This window comes from Dendrobates tinctorius, unplaced genomic scaffold (assembly GCF_039654945.1).
Source record: "Dendrobates tinctorius isolate UK_male_01 unplaced genomic scaffold, ASM3965494v1 ptg000060l, whole genome shotgun sequence".
NCBI classification, from domain to species: domain Eukaryota; kingdom Metazoa; phylum Chordata; class Amphibia; order Anura; family Dendrobatidae; genus Dendrobates; species Dendrobates tinctorius.
This window is the reverse complement of record NW_027361728.1, coordinates 71,933,971-71,949,682: the sequence shown is the minus strand read 5'-3', so window position 1 is coordinate 71,949,682 and position 15,712 is coordinate 71,933,971. Positions and strand designations below refer to the sequence as shown.

At 39.0% G+C, this 15,712-nt stretch overlaps 1 protein-coding gene across 11 annotated transcripts in view; it reads left to right on the top strand.

Annotated features, from left to right (window-relative positions):
* The window catches only part of MBNL1 (muscleblind like splicing regulator 1), a 244,668-nt gene extending 232,506 nt beyond the window's left edge, over positions 1 to 12,162 (top strand). For all 11 annotated transcript variants that reach the window (XM_073579037.1, XM_073579033.1, XM_073579036.1 and 8 more), the window contains one exon: positions 1,858 to 12,162. The gene's annotated coding sequence lies outside the window, so the exon portion shown is untranslated. The remainder of the gene's footprint in view (positions 1 to 1,857) is intronic.
* The last annotated feature ends 3,550 nt before the right edge of the window (positions 12,163 to 15,712 follow it).

Here is a 15,712-nt window from a genome sequence, read left to right as displayed (position 1 = left end):
TACGGTAATTGCACTGTGAATCTTCATGTCGGATATTCTTCCTAGCTATTCTTATGTTTTGGTGCAGAAAAAGACACTAATATGTAATGTAATTCAAATATATTTCATTAAAATATGCATAGTTAAAGGGGTTGTCTACCTTTTTGGGCATTTTGTTAATTAAAGTGCATTCATTTAGGCTTAAAATAATTTTTTGCAATTGGGTTTAAAAAAAAAACAAAAAACATTTGCGTCATTTGCCTTCTATAGCCTCTGTGTTGCACTGTCTAGTGCTGGCTGCAAAAGGAGTTAATTGAGAATCTGTGAGTTAATTCACATTAAATAAGAGAGACTGTAAAAGTCAAATGGTGCAAAATTTGTAATGAAATCCAATTGCAAAAATAATTTTAGCCCCAAATGCATGCATGTAAAGTAAAAGTCTGAAAAAGTGGATAACCTCTTTAAGTTATTCACATTTTGTTACGTAGACTTGAGATAAACAATTTTATTTGCACAGTTACATACCAAGTGTCTCCAATTACAGCCAAAATGCCTGTCATCACATCAACCCCACTTACAGTACCAGTAGAATGACACCCATGAACAATGTTAGCAGAGTGCCCCATTAAACCAAGGGATCAGCATTTAAAGGAAATTCATCACATTGTAAACTCAGTTGTATCTTCTGATAGCAAGTCATAGAACGGGAGAATCTGAGCAGATGGATATATGTATATATTTTTGTGGTGAAAGATTCAGCAGAACTAGTTATTTATTCATTGTAATCCCTGCTTTTTCTGGGCTTAAGGTTCCATTGGGCGGTCCTAATCAGTAATTTACAGCGTTAATTCTAAGTAGAGATGAGCGAATTTGTTCGGATTTTGTCCCCGAATCTGATTTTGACATATTCGAGCCATATTTGAACAATATTCGTACCGAATGTATGTCTTATGACCGGTTCCGAACATATTCGGTAATTTCTACTCCCATTGACTATAATGACGTTCGGCTGTGTTCGACGAATATTGAAAAAACAATATTTGGTTCCGATCGTATTCAGAACCGAATACGAACAAATTTGCGCATCTCTAATTCTAAGTGTGTATACAAAGATAGTTAATTATAAGCATAGAAAGATGGTGGGCACTGCTATGGTAATATGCAGAGATACAGTAGTCATCAATAGAGATAAGCGAACCCCTAGATATTCAGGTTGGGCTGATTTGGCGAACAGTTAAAAAAATGTTCAGTTCAGGTACCAGAATAGTACCCAGACCCCATTTAGTTGAATAGGGGGAGCCAGAACATCTAGTGTTCGCCACACTGTCATGTGCACGACAGGGCGACAAACACTGCCTCTGATCAGTGGTAAAATCATTACCGCCTCTTAGAGAGCCGCGGTTCCCACGCTGTCAAATGACATCGTGAGCCTGCGCTGTGATGGTTTTCAACCTGGACGGTGCCAAGCTGCAACCATATTTCAACATGGATGGTACCAAGATGCGACTGTCCACACTAAGAACCACTGGGGAATGAGCTTTTGAGAGCTCAGTGCCCTGACCGCCAGTAACGATCTTACCACCATCAGAACCGCCGGTAAGATATTAGTGAAAACTCATTCATTTACTGAATTTTGCGGAAAATGCTCAAGAATCCGAACACGAATCAGAATGTGCAACGTTCGTGTCGGCTTTGAGATTGGCAAACGTTTTCCGAGCAAGTTCGCTCATCTCTAGTCTTCAATGGCTAAATGCATGTAATGTCTGCATAAAAAGAATATCATTGCGATGACTAGGGTCAGACTCCGCCTTTAGTACAATAAAATTATAATAATTTCACTGATTCCAATAACTTTATTTATATATTTTTTTTTTTTAGATTGTGCTGTGGAGACAAGGAACTTGAAGAAAGTACAGGCCAAGGCCATTAGCCATAGTATGCATACAGTACAAACAAGAAACACAGCAGTGCCCACAGTGACACTTTCATCTTGCATGCTGAACAATGCCAAGATCAATATGAATCCCATTATACATATTACAGTATATGATTTATACATTTATTTTCTTGATATTTGTGCTAAAGTGAAATTTCTATTCAGACATGATAACAACATATCCTGTTTTTTCTCACTGTGGTTTGCACACATACATCTCATGACAGAGGATAGTCATTTTTTACCGATGGGAATGAATACAAGGCAGATTATATTGTTATCTCCCTCCTGGCACTAACCATTGGGGGGCACAGACCTCGGCACACTTCTCCAGCTACGTCCCTGCCTTGGTACTATCCTCTGTTACATCTGGTGTATGTTTGTCTTCAGATTGAAAGCTCAGACTGTGTTGTACAACATGTTGGTACGTCTTTAGACTAAGATTTTACGTTGTAATTTTTTTTTTCTTTCAAGGTTTACAAATAACAAAAGGTGCACCTTGACTTTTAGATTGCCATTGTAGCTGGAGGATGCATGCGGACTAGTGTTAGAAGGAAGATATTTCCCTGCCCTAGATTGTAAGAGGTGGTAAAAGGTCTGACACAGATGAATGTGCCAAGCAAACCACAACCGTGCATGTTTTTACAGCACATTAAGGCTTTAAGTATGGAATTATTGTCTGTGCCCATGAAGTGCCAATGACTGTACATCGTTATCGAGTATTATTTCAACAGTGTTATTTGTTGTATGCAGAAAAACCACATGTTCTAATTTATTTTCTATGTTACAATGGGACAGTCACAGGCACTGTTAAGTATTCCAAGCCAAAGTTCTCACAGAAATGAGTTTACCTGAACTGAACGTGTAACATTGACATCATAGAAATGCCATCTTCTTATGTGGTTTTAACCAAGTGTGCCAGGGAAAACAGGAGATGCCATGGAGGGCGGATGACATGTTCTATGCGCGGTAATTTCCAAAGGTGTGTTGTCTTCAAAATGCAGATGATGGCAACTTCGTAAAAAAAAAACCCCACAGATTAGAACTTAGATATCCTAATTACTTATATTACGTTGTGCTTCATGATAATGGGGTCAGATATTACTAAGTCAAAATTCTGCAAAGCAATCTAAAAAGTGTCAGCAACTAATTTAAAGGGAACATGTCAGCACATTTTTACATATATTATTTATTATGCTTAGTTTATAAAGCACCATCATATTCCGCAGCGCTTTATACACATTATCATTGCTCTCCACATTGGGACTCACAATCTAAATTCCCAAATCAGGATGCCTTTGAAATGTGGGAGGCAACCCATTCAAACATGGGGAGAACATACAAACTCCTTGCACATGATGTTCTTGGTGGGATTTGAACCCAGGACCTCAACGCTGCAGGTTAAGCGTGCTAACCACTGAGCCACCTTGCTGCCCATAGCTATAAGCTATATATATAATTGTATACACATACAGAATTAGTTGTATGGCCGCATAGTTGCTTGGAGTGACTTAAGGCCCCGTCTCACATAACGAGATCGCTAGCGAGACCGCTAATGCGTCACTGATTTTGTTGCGCAACAGCGATCTCGCCTGTGATCTCACTACATGTGACACACAGCAGCGATCGACTCCCATGCTGGATATCGCTGATTGTGCAGGAATATCCTGGGCCATTTTTTCGTTGTCGGCGTCCCGCTGGCCAGCATGCATCGCTGTGTTTGATCGCTGGATCGTTGCTGCGTCGCTGAAGAGATCTGTCTGTTTGGCAGCTTACTAGCGATCATTTAGCGACGCACCAGCGATCCTTACCAGGTCGCATCGTTGACGGGATCACTGGTGCGTCGCTAAGTGAATCGGGACCCTAAGTCTAGGGGTCCTGACAAATCTATTGTAAAAGCCAAATGCAAATCAGGCAGGATATGCGCTGGGGGCGTGACTGTGCATTTGCTCTATTTATTGCATGTGCATTGATACACCCCTAGTACACTTCTAGTCTAATTTGCATATGGGTGCTCCAATAGTTTGGTCATGACTGACACACAGGATCTCTAAAGATATCATTTTTAGGCCGGGGTCACACTTAACATATGAAAAATCGGTCCGAGTCTTCCTGCTGAGATTCGCACAAGTTTTCTCCGTGTGGTCATCCGTGTGTAATCCGATTACAATGCGATGATGCAATTTTCTCGCACCTATGCATCCATATGACATCCGTATGACTTTACATTTCTCACTGATTTTCCCCACTGAATTTAATGGCTCAATGGGCTGAAATGAGGAAAACGTGTGCGTATTTGTCGCAGACTAGACAAATGGTCCGTGTGGTCTCCAAGTTTTTCTCGCACCCATAGACTTGCATTGGAGATTCTCAGACGATATACCCGTACAATCGCAGCATGCGCCTAGTACGCCTGAGAAAAAATAAGGCAATATGAGCTGCCCCATAGATTAACACTGGTCTGATTGTTATGCGATGTATTCTCGGTAGTGTGACCCCGGCCTTATTGAGGGACTAGCGCCTATGTAGCCATGCCACGACTTTCCTTTCTGCTCACAAGTTCCCTTTACAAATATTATAAATGGGTTTTAATGGGATATGCCATTGATAGCCTGTCCTTAGGATAGACATGAAAGTGTGATCTGCATTAGTTCAGCCTCTGTCACAAAGGTCAGACCTCTCAATCACTTACTGACACCTAAATCCTTATGGTAGGGGAGTATATATATATACATATATTTACTGTATATAGACTTTGGATACCCAAAGATGAATGTGAAATTAACTAAATAAATATGATTATTAACATCTTCTATCAATGAATGTTTTATTTACTCACAATTCCTATACCTGATCGTCACCATTTGCACTTTCTATTGCCTTAGGTTACATCTTAGAGCAATGGCGAGGATCTATTCTGTACCAATAAATCACAGTCCCTTAAAAAACATAAAATATATGACTTTCTAAAATTATTCTTATAGTAGAAAGAGATCGTGTGAACATATAGGCTATTGGAACATTTATTCTGATGCAGAGTTGTAAAAGAACAAGGAGTTTATACAGAGATTTGTCCACAATGATCCCGTCACATAATGCACTTCCTATGTTATAAAATGCTGCTACTCCCATTTCATCGCAACATTTAACACAAATTCATATTCATGCTGTATATATGTATCATAACTAAGTCTATACTATATAGAAGATTATTCATAGAAAAATACTAGTATTTTATGCCTTGTATGAATGTTACATACAGTGCACTAACGTAAAGTATGGAGAAATTTTATGATTCCGAGTAAATATATAGTCATATATAATATATACGATAAAATATGTGCTTTATATATGTAATGTTCTTGAAACGACTGGTCACGTAGTACATGTAGATTGTACGTGTACTTCCAATGATGAGCTATTTCTGTGATGTCAGAATACCAGCTTGTGTGCTAGCTGTATATCCGTGTGATGAACTAGTAGGAATTAATCTTCATGTAGGTTCAGTAAACTCATAGCTATGAATTTACCCATTATACAAAAAAAAAATACCAAAAGCTACATTGTACAAATCCTTGAATTTTATACATTTTTTCAGATTTAATCAATAACACTTTTATTGTATTATGTGGATGGACTTGGTATTTTACCTGTGGACACACATGCAATGCATCGGCTGGTTTCTAATTGGGTCAAGATATATCAATTAAGTTAATTCTGTACAATAGGGTATTAACATAATGAATGTTGTAGAAATGGTGTCATGATTCATGGCATTTTTTGGCCATTTATGTGTGGTATATATCCAGAGTGGATAACCTGAGGGGAGTTAGGACCACATTATTTCATGTAGTAGATCCTACGGAGATAATTTAATGATTTACCTTAAAAACAAGGGATATTGTCAGCACAGTGTAAAACAGGGCAAGTGTGGCATGGCCCACCGGATTTGGGGTCCTATGGAAATGTAGTTAAACATGTTTAGTGACCACTGATGTTGGCTGCCAATGAGCTCCTATTAAAAAAATAGTCTGACGGAGCTGTGGTGTTCCGGATCTGAGCACTTTTTACATTTTGCATCTGTTGGTACTGCAGAAAGCTAATTAGTTTGGGTGTCAGTTGTCAGAGCTGTACTGATCTTATACATCTTATATTCACGGCCTATTTTAACCTCTTCCCAACATATGACGTACTGTTACGTCACATTTGATATTGCTGTCTTTAATGCAAGCTCAAGAACTGAGCTTGCATTTCCTGACGGATAATGACTGTGTTACACAGCCACCAACTGCTTCTAAGAGCAGCGAGCGGAGCTGAGCTCCGTCTACTGCTGTTAACCACTTAAATGCTGCTGTCATCATCTGACAGAAGCATTTTAAGTGCACTGCCCAAAAGGCGCATGGTTAGACACTCCCATCACCTTCCACTCAGTGATGCAATATAGTGTGTGTGCGGGGGGTGCAATAGGATTGCTGTGGTAGCCATGGTTTTGTTGAAGGCTCCAATGCTTGACATGGGGGGGCTCCGAGGAAGACCAGCTGGTTGTTAGCACTCATAAGAGACCGTGTTTTTTTACTATATACTTAATTATTGGATATTCGTAGGTTCAAGTCGCCTAAGGGGCTAAAATATAAAAGGGAAAAATGTTTATAGAACATAATATAGAAATTCAAATCACCCCCCTTTTCCTTCACTAAAAATAAAGAAATAAATGAAAAATAAACACATTTGGCATTACCGCGTCCATAAAAGTTTGGTCTATCAAAGTATAAAATTCATTAACCCAAATCAGTAAATGTGTAACGAGAACAAAAATGAAACGTCACAATTGCGTTTATTCGGTCTCTGTAGCTCTGCAAAAAAAACAATAAGGGTGTGTGCACACGTAGTTTTTAGGTGCTGCGGATTTCTCACCGTGGATTTTTGTAAAATTCGCAGGTAAATTTCAGGTCAAAAGACCTGCGGTTTACCTGCGGATTAGGCTGCGGTTTTGCCCTGCGGTTTATCACCTCTACAATGGAGGAGATGGTAAACCACAGCGGAATCCACAGAAAAGAAGTGACATGTTATTTTTTTCTGCGGACTTGAAACCGCAGCAAAACCGCGCGGAAAATTCCGCAGCATGTGCACAGCGGTTTCCATTTTACATAGAGTAAAATGGTACTGTACAACGCAGCAGATTCTGCTGCGGACCCGCAGGGCCAGAAACGCCGCAGATCCGCAGCAAAATCCGCAACGTGTGTACATAGCCTAAGAGGTGATTAGAACATCGTATATACTCCAAATAGCAGTTTCCTATGCACAAAAACAAACTCTTTACTCTTTGTATTGTTGCTATATACTCTTTGCAAAATTACAGTGGGTTACTATATAACCTTTGCTATATAACCCTCAAAAAACTTGTTTAATCATGTATCGGTATTATATTGCTCATCCATAGGGTATTACGTGTTCTTGGGTACACTTTGTTGATATATAAGCCTCCAAAAAGTTTGTTAAAAAATTTATCGCTATTATATTGCTCATCCATACAGTATTACTGTATGTGTTCTTGGGTACATTTCGGTGGTATATAACACTCCAAAAAAAGTTCCAAAATTTTTTCCTCATTAATTTAGTCAAAATTAAGAAGCTCGGAAAAGGGGGATGAAAAAACAAAAAGTGCAAAAATGGAAAATAGCTTTGTCGGGAAGTGATTAAGGATGGTTCATCAATATCACAGTGGTGAAAAATCTTGTACAGTGTATGCAATGAAACCTGGACAGAGTTTGCTATGTATCAGTTCACTCAAATGGTAAAACATGTATTCAGATCACTCATTATTAAAGCAGCACACAAAAAAGACAGCCTGTAGAACAGATAGTATTTTTAAAGTAGAACGATCAGGCTCATGCAACATGTTGTTACCACAGGAGCCACCATATGTATGGTGACATATAGCGTATCTATGGATAAAAAGTAAATATAGAAGATAATGGATGGACTGGCAGTGATTTGGATCCCCAGTCATTGGCGTATTACCAACCATCATAATTATTAAGCACTTGAGGGTTATCTGATTTATGATTCACTTGAACATAACTATTTAAAAGAATTTTGTGCAACAAAATTTTAATGGTGGCGTCCCTTGACTATGTCTTTTTCAATGGTCCCAAAGAGTTGCAGAAATTATAAAAGACTTACCTCCCACTCTCCACTGTGATCTCCCACTGGCTTCCGGAAGGCTGTATTTGATCGGCACTGTAGCGGACACATGGTATTGTTTGTTAGGATTCCGGCAAGACACACCGGGATGAGAGTGGAGGAGCTGCAACACTCCAAAAGAAAAGCATACAATTATTACATTTATGCAGCACCAGTATAATACATCTGACTCAAGAATTGTGCGCCCTGTTTGGCCACTGGACCTTGGCAACTGCCATAATGCCCCAAAGGTCAGTCCATACCTTTCCCTTTTCATGACCCAGCCTATGTATTGCACTGTGTGGCCGGACAGAATAATTTTTAACCTTGACCATTTTTCTTACCAAATCATTTGATCTAATGTATTAAAGTATTTTATTACCGGTTCATCCATTTTTCATCCATTACTGAGACCCTGTAGATGGGAAATGTTTGGGTGCAGGACCCAGCCCTTAGGAGTCACAGATGATTATGGTTGGGATACATGAGATAACAATCACTTTAGGAGATACTTTTGTTATGGGACTGAAGAAGAGATTAATGATTGTACTGTGCATCTATAAAAGCCTTAGATTACATTACGGGTTATAGCCCAGACCGATGTAATTTCAGTTAAGAAAGTTTAAGTGACTTTGCATTTTATGATTCTTACTTACATCATTGAATAGTACTTTTTTCTCTTGTTCTAATGTAATTTTTAATTTCATACATTTATTAGAATGTTTTCATTTTTATTGCAAGTTAAATACTGTTAAGTTTATAGGTTTTTTTTTTTTCGTTGACATAGGTTTTACTGAAAACTTTTCCAAAATACAAAAAAAAAAAGAATAAAAAGTAGTTTTATTTTCTTCATACCATACTCAGTTCTGAATTTACATGTATTGTCATATAAGTATTTGTATTATTGTTAACGAAATGATTTCTATTTTGCTGACTTAATATTACAATGTAAGAATATCAGTCATTGTTAGTTTTCACTAAGAGAACAAAGATCTTTTTGTATGGATATCTTATATTATGTAATCACGAAAAGTAAGGTGTTACGTTGTTGCTGCGGCAACAATCCTGGCAGACAATTAACTAATATTTTGATGAGTTATTTTGTTTGTAATTAGTTATGAGAAAATAGTTCCTAGATATTAGAGTAAAAATTTATTTTCTACTGTATCCATTTCAAATGTTAAGATATTGTTTTAATATTTTTGGAAATCCCTGAATATCAGGCCTTGTTATAAATAAGCTGCATAATCAATAAATCAAGGGAATTTTTTTTTCTTTTGTTGATAATCCAAATATTCAAAGTTTACGTAGCGAGTAAGAGTGTGCAAACTCTTGAAGGTTGATTATGCTGCAATTTTGCATGTCGGAACGGATAGGGAGAAGTTGACTTTTTGCACTTCTGTATATAGTCAAAATAAAGAGAGAAACATGTATTATAGTAAGATCTTATTTTGAATAAAAATGTCTATAATTACACAAAGTTTTGTTATGGCTTATAAAATGACAGGCTAAACAAAATTGCTTGCAAAGTGGCACAGAGTTAGCACTCCATACCCCCTAAAAAGGTTGCTTTGCTTTATGTGATCAGCTTGTACTTTGCCAGGATTTTTTAGCTAGGCAGATATACCATAATTCTAAGATCATATGACTAAAAATTACAGACTCACTGGTCCATATCTGCCTGAGCATCACACAAGCAGTGCAGATAGTTCAGCCATTCAAAGGTAGATCAAGTAATCCATACATTACTCAAACAAAGAACTGCATGTTTAAGGTATCACAGACAATGAACTATATTAAGGGTATATAACTATTCAATTCAATTTCTAACAGTTTTGTAGTTTATTATTCACAAGACAAAAAAAATACTGATTTCCACGAACCTTAAAGTGCACCTGTCACCTGTACATAGTGGAGGAGGCTATTTAGTGGACTGAGTCAATCACATTTAGAATGGTTATTGGAGAGTCTTCAAACATGTTTAGTGACCACTTATGGGTACTGCCGATAAGTTGGTAATCATCAAAAAATAGTCTGATGGAGCTTTGATGTACTGGCTTTGTGCACTCTTTACATTTGTCCCTTGCCTGTACTGCAAAAAGCTAACCGGTACTGCCGATGATCTGCACCAAGTGACAAGCTGATGCTACTGATATCAAAATTGACCACGGCCATGAATCACTACATTCATTTTGGAGAAAAGTCCGGCACTACTGATCCCGAAATGTACAAGCTCGAGGAAAGGACTGCAGTCCTGGCTTCATGTAGGCAAAACACCTCAGCATCGAAATGAGAACGAAGATATTTCTGTTCTGTATCATTTCAGTGCTGAGGTTTTTTGCCTCAGTACATTCATTCTGTGACTGGTTGAGCATAAAGTAAGCACAATGCTAATCAGCTCCCCATGGTGGAACATGCTGTACCCCGGCATCAATACATTGCAGAAAGGTTGGCATGTGAGACTCATATGTTAGGTTCTCAAGCCTGCAACCTATTTTTTATTTAGATGCTTCCAAATTCTAAAAAGGTTTTTCCATCAGAACTAGACATTTTTTATATACAGTTGGTGATCAGCTAATGAACATAGGTCCAGCCACTGCAGGGAAAATATAGAAATGCATGATGCTTTTCTAATGAATAGATCACTATGTAAACTTTTTACCCTGCTAGTGGAGAAGGTACAGTTACCCTCCCTAATAATATTTATATATCTTAATCCTCTCTTACAAGAAGAAGAAGGCTGATTGTCTATTGGAGGAAGTTACCCTTCAAGTTAATAGTGACCCTAGAATGAGCCTTGCCACATGACTTAGGATTGTTGGACAAACTAATCTTCTCTAAAAGCAAAAGACCTTCATTTGTAGACAGCTGTTTCATGATTCTTGCCCCTTGTAAGTGCAAAGTAGGATAATAGTTAGCTAGGTGAAATACTTTTGGCTGAGATGTAGGAGGTAAAGTTAAAATACCACCAAACCATGGCATGTCCTATAAGGCTGGTTTTACACTTACTGTATGTTTGCTGGCCGATTTTGCGGCCCCAATAGCTTTTTATGGGGCCTCAAAATCGTCCCGCAAAAATTCAATGGTGCGCCATGTGCCCTACGGCCGTGAAAAGATATTGAGCTATTTTTCATGGCTTACAGACACGGCGCCCAATTAAATAAATGGGGCCGCAAAAACTAACCAGAAGTTTGTTTTTGCGGCGCGCCATCACTTCTGGTTTTGCGGAACGCCGTTTTTTTTCTCCAATACTATTTCCATAGTATTGGGAAAGAAAAAACAGCGATCCACAAACATTTTTTGCGGCCCGTTATTGCGGTACAATACAAAAAAATGCAGCAATATGGCATGCAAAAACGGGCCTCAATAACGGGCCGCAAAAAGTGGTAAGTGTAAAGCCAGCCTAAGCTTCTCTACGTCACCTAGGAACTACCCTCAAGTAGAAATTTTACCCATGTTTATCCTAATATGGCATATTAAAAGGCTTTGTCCTAATGGAAAAACACCTTTAAAATATTATTAGCCGCATTCTCAAAAGTATTAGCTCAGTACACAAAATAGAGGCCTCTACTGTGTTTCTGTGAAATGTACACTTTATATACATTAGCAGGCAAAAACAAACAGCGCACATTCGCTGTAGCAATAGTGTGATTTTCTTTTGAAATTTCTTTAATTTGTTCTTTTAGCAGATGATTTGTATATAAGTACTTAATAAATTGCACTCACCAAACAGTATATTGTTGTAAACCAAAGCTAAAATGTATTATTGCTATTATTATTATTAATAATATTATTGGACCATTTTATTACCCAGGAGTCACACTGGCAAATACTTAAGTTGCACTTAAATTGAATTGTTAGACTCTTCATCTGCTAGAAGGACAGATGCGCTTGATTTTGCAGTTGTATAACCACAGATTTTCTTTTTTGCTTGTAGTTGCTGAAACCAATGTACTCTGTCTTCAGCTGCAGTTTTTTATGCTTATTTTATTCTTACTGCTAATAGTTGATCATGTTGTATGAAAATAAAGTGAAATTGCCCTAATAAAACTTATCTTTATGGAGTTGGTTATCTGTCTCTTGTATTTCTTGAGCTGAAGAGATTGACAGATAAATTAGATAGAGATGTGTGTATGGCTGTTTGTTTATAGCAACACCAAAATGATCCCAAAAAATGTGTATATTTTATTTATTTATATTTGCTTGTATAGCGCCATTAATTCCACAGAGCTTAATCCCTTAAGGACCGAGCCACTTTGTTAATGACTGAGTCTCATTTTCCAAATCTGACCAGTGTCTGCACATGTCTATATAAAAAAGCGGTCATCTTGTTTTGCTGGCGCAGTCTCAAGAGGCCCCATTTGCTAATGAAAATCATTTGTGATAAAACTGTTTCAATGAGACATCAAAAGTCCAGATTTTCATTTAAAAATCATTTGGCCTAATATTTGGGTGCATCCAGGAGACCCTATTTGCTACTCCAAATCGTTTGTGATAGACTGTTGTTCAGTGAGAAATCAGAAGGCCAGATTTCCACTTAAAAATATTTAGGCCTAATATTGAGGTGCAGCCAGCTGGCCCAACTTGCTACTCCAAATCATTTGTGATAAAAGTGTGTTTCAGTGAGAAATCCTCATTTCCTCTTAAAAATCCTCAGGTATAACAGTTTTGTTCAGGCAAACTATGTACGATAATTAATAGTGATTGTTCTTTTAGTGACAGGTGACTGATAGGTGTGGGCCTAAGGTTGTGAAATAGGTTACAAGAGGGGAAGAGCACATACAACATGAGTGGGACAAAGAGGTCGTGGTAGAAGGGGGGATAGGCTTGGTGTCCAACGTGTACGTGGGTTAGGTGTTAATGAAAGCTTAACTGAACAAACACCATCTCGTCCTATCCAGAGACCACTGACATCTCTTACCGGATAGGTTACTTGACTCCCTTTCTTTGGCAGATGCACAACAGTGCGCCTTGTAGATGAGGCTCAGAAAGAGCATGTGCTCCAGTGGATGGCAAGCGCTGCATCAAGTGGCCACTCCTCTTTCTCCACCTTAACATCAGACACATTATAATCCCAATTTTCCTTGTCCCCCCCCGCATGTCACAAATTTCTAAATGCCCAACTGATTGTGGGGAACCACAGGTGGGCCATTCTGCAGAACTGCTCAAACAAACTATTTCATGGGCATCAGAGGTCTGCTCCAAAGATTTACAGAATCCAGAGGAGGAGCATCTGCATTAATGCCCAAAATCTTTTCATGTTGGATCCGTGGCCAGAAGAAGTAGGGTCCAAGCAGAATCCGTACCCTCGTCACCAGACATTATCCACCAAGGGTGGAGTTGATCCTAAGGACATTTAGATACCAGAGGCAGATGCGAACTGTACTGCGGTGTCAGAATGAGGAAGAGGAGGCTGACTCTCAGAGGAGTGTGAGAAAAGAGAGGATGACAATGAGGTTGTAGATCCTACTTGGTGTGAACCCAGAGGTACGCAGCTGAGTAGCTCAGCAGAGGAGATGGAGGAGGAATATAAGGTTACGTTGCGACTTCCTGCACAGACACAAAGTAATGCAACCTCAACAAGCACTGTATCCTCAGCGTAATTCTGGCTGTGGCAATCACCAGTCACGAGAGTGCAGTTCACAGGTGAGGCAAGGGCCTTTTTTGAGACCACAAAGCATGACCAAACTCACGTTATTTGCCAAATTTAGAAAAAAAACATTAGAGACAAAAATTGTAGTAATTTGTCAACTACATGCATTAACCAGCACATGTGCAATCAACATGCCTAAGTCTGGAAATTCCACTGACTGAATAGTGGGCCTCACCAACCACCGGCTGTCCCATCAACCATATCTGTTGCTTCCTCCTCTATCACTGCACCAAGTATTCTCATTTGTCCGGCTGCAGAAAATCCACTTGTTTACCCAGCTATTACAGAAGTGGAGATGTCCTGGTTTTGTGTCATCTAGCACAACACATCTTTATCAATCCACCATAACATCTACTGTATGTCTGCACCTCAATGACAGTCCAGCATTTTGTCCTATTCACCTTTCTCCACCCTCTCTCAGCACAGCAGCCAGCAATTGATCCCACAGTTGTGATCACATAAAAGAATGTTTCCTCCTGCACAGGCTAAGAACTTGAACTCCACCATCTCCAATCAGTTGGACACGGAAATGCTGCCTTTTCACCTGGTTTATTCAGATGGTTGCTCAGTCACTATTACTTCTCTAAGAAAGGTGTGACTTTGTATGTTGCCGACAACTTCACTTCCCTACAAAAATCAATGTCGACCAGGGTGCATTTCATTACTGGCATCTGGAAGAGCAAACATGGGCACTGGGTGACTATAATGGCTGTGGGGGCAGGCGTTCAAAGGGCTGCATCATAAGTCTTTGAATCCCCAAGGCTTGCGGGACAAACCTCTGTATCTAACAGTTCCTCCACTGCTTCTGGCTCCTCTACCTCCTCTGGGTCCTCCACCTGTGCCCCCAACCTCTCCCTTAATCAGACGAGCATTCCATCAATGCAGGTACAGTATGTTCAAAATAATAACAGTCCAGTATGACTAATCAGATTAATCACTGTTTTTGGTATAAATTATATTACCACATGTCAAACAATTTACCACTTGGTGCAGTAGATTCTAAGAAGACCCGACAGATTCAGCATTCATGATCTGCATGTTTTTAGCTCTGCGTATTAGAATAATTAATTGAAAGGGGGTGTATTCAAAATAATAGCAGTGTGGAGTTCAATTAGTGAGGGCAATCATTCTGTGGTCATTTATTTTAAAAAAAGGACTTTATTCTGGGTGTTTTTCATTTACAGTTTGAATATGGGATAAGTAATGTGGGTGTCTTTTAGACACCTCTCCATTACTAACCACTGGGTTTCATGTCAGATTTGGCGCATCTTATTGATGCGCCACTTCTGGGAGGCTGATAGCTGATGTTGGTAGCCTGGGAGGGCAATAAACATGGCCCTTTCTTAAGCTATTAATTAATATCAGCCCGGAACTGTCTGCATAGCCTTTGCTGAATAGAATTTATAGGGGGACCCTTTGTCAATTTTTTCTGCACTCCCTCTGTGAACTAGGCAGTAAAGGCTAGGCAAACAGCTGTGAGATGATATTAATAGCCTGGGACCCTTTGCCTACTGGTTCCTTCCCAGAATATTAACATATTAACATCAGTCCTCAGTCGTCGTTTTTTCCTCTGCCCACACCATTTTTTTTTCTTTCATTTTTTTAATAAATAAAAAAATGTTAGTGTTGGAGTCCATCAATACGAACTGGAATAAACCCATGTGCGTTACCGCTGCCAGATATTTAGGTGCGCACAAACTTCTGCCAGTTGAGCTATGTGCCCACGATCCGTAATAGTGTTCTACAATACAAGCACAGTGGATGGGATTTATAGAAATACCATGCCCACTGTGCTTCTATTCGATGCTGTGTAAACTCACCCACGGAGCAGGTTTACGAGCCGCATCATGTCAATTCCTGTTGCGGAGATGCTAATCTCTGCAACAGAAATTTCCACAATAGAATGTATTGGATGGGGTAGATCCACATGGTTCACAGAACACATGCAAATCTAACTACAT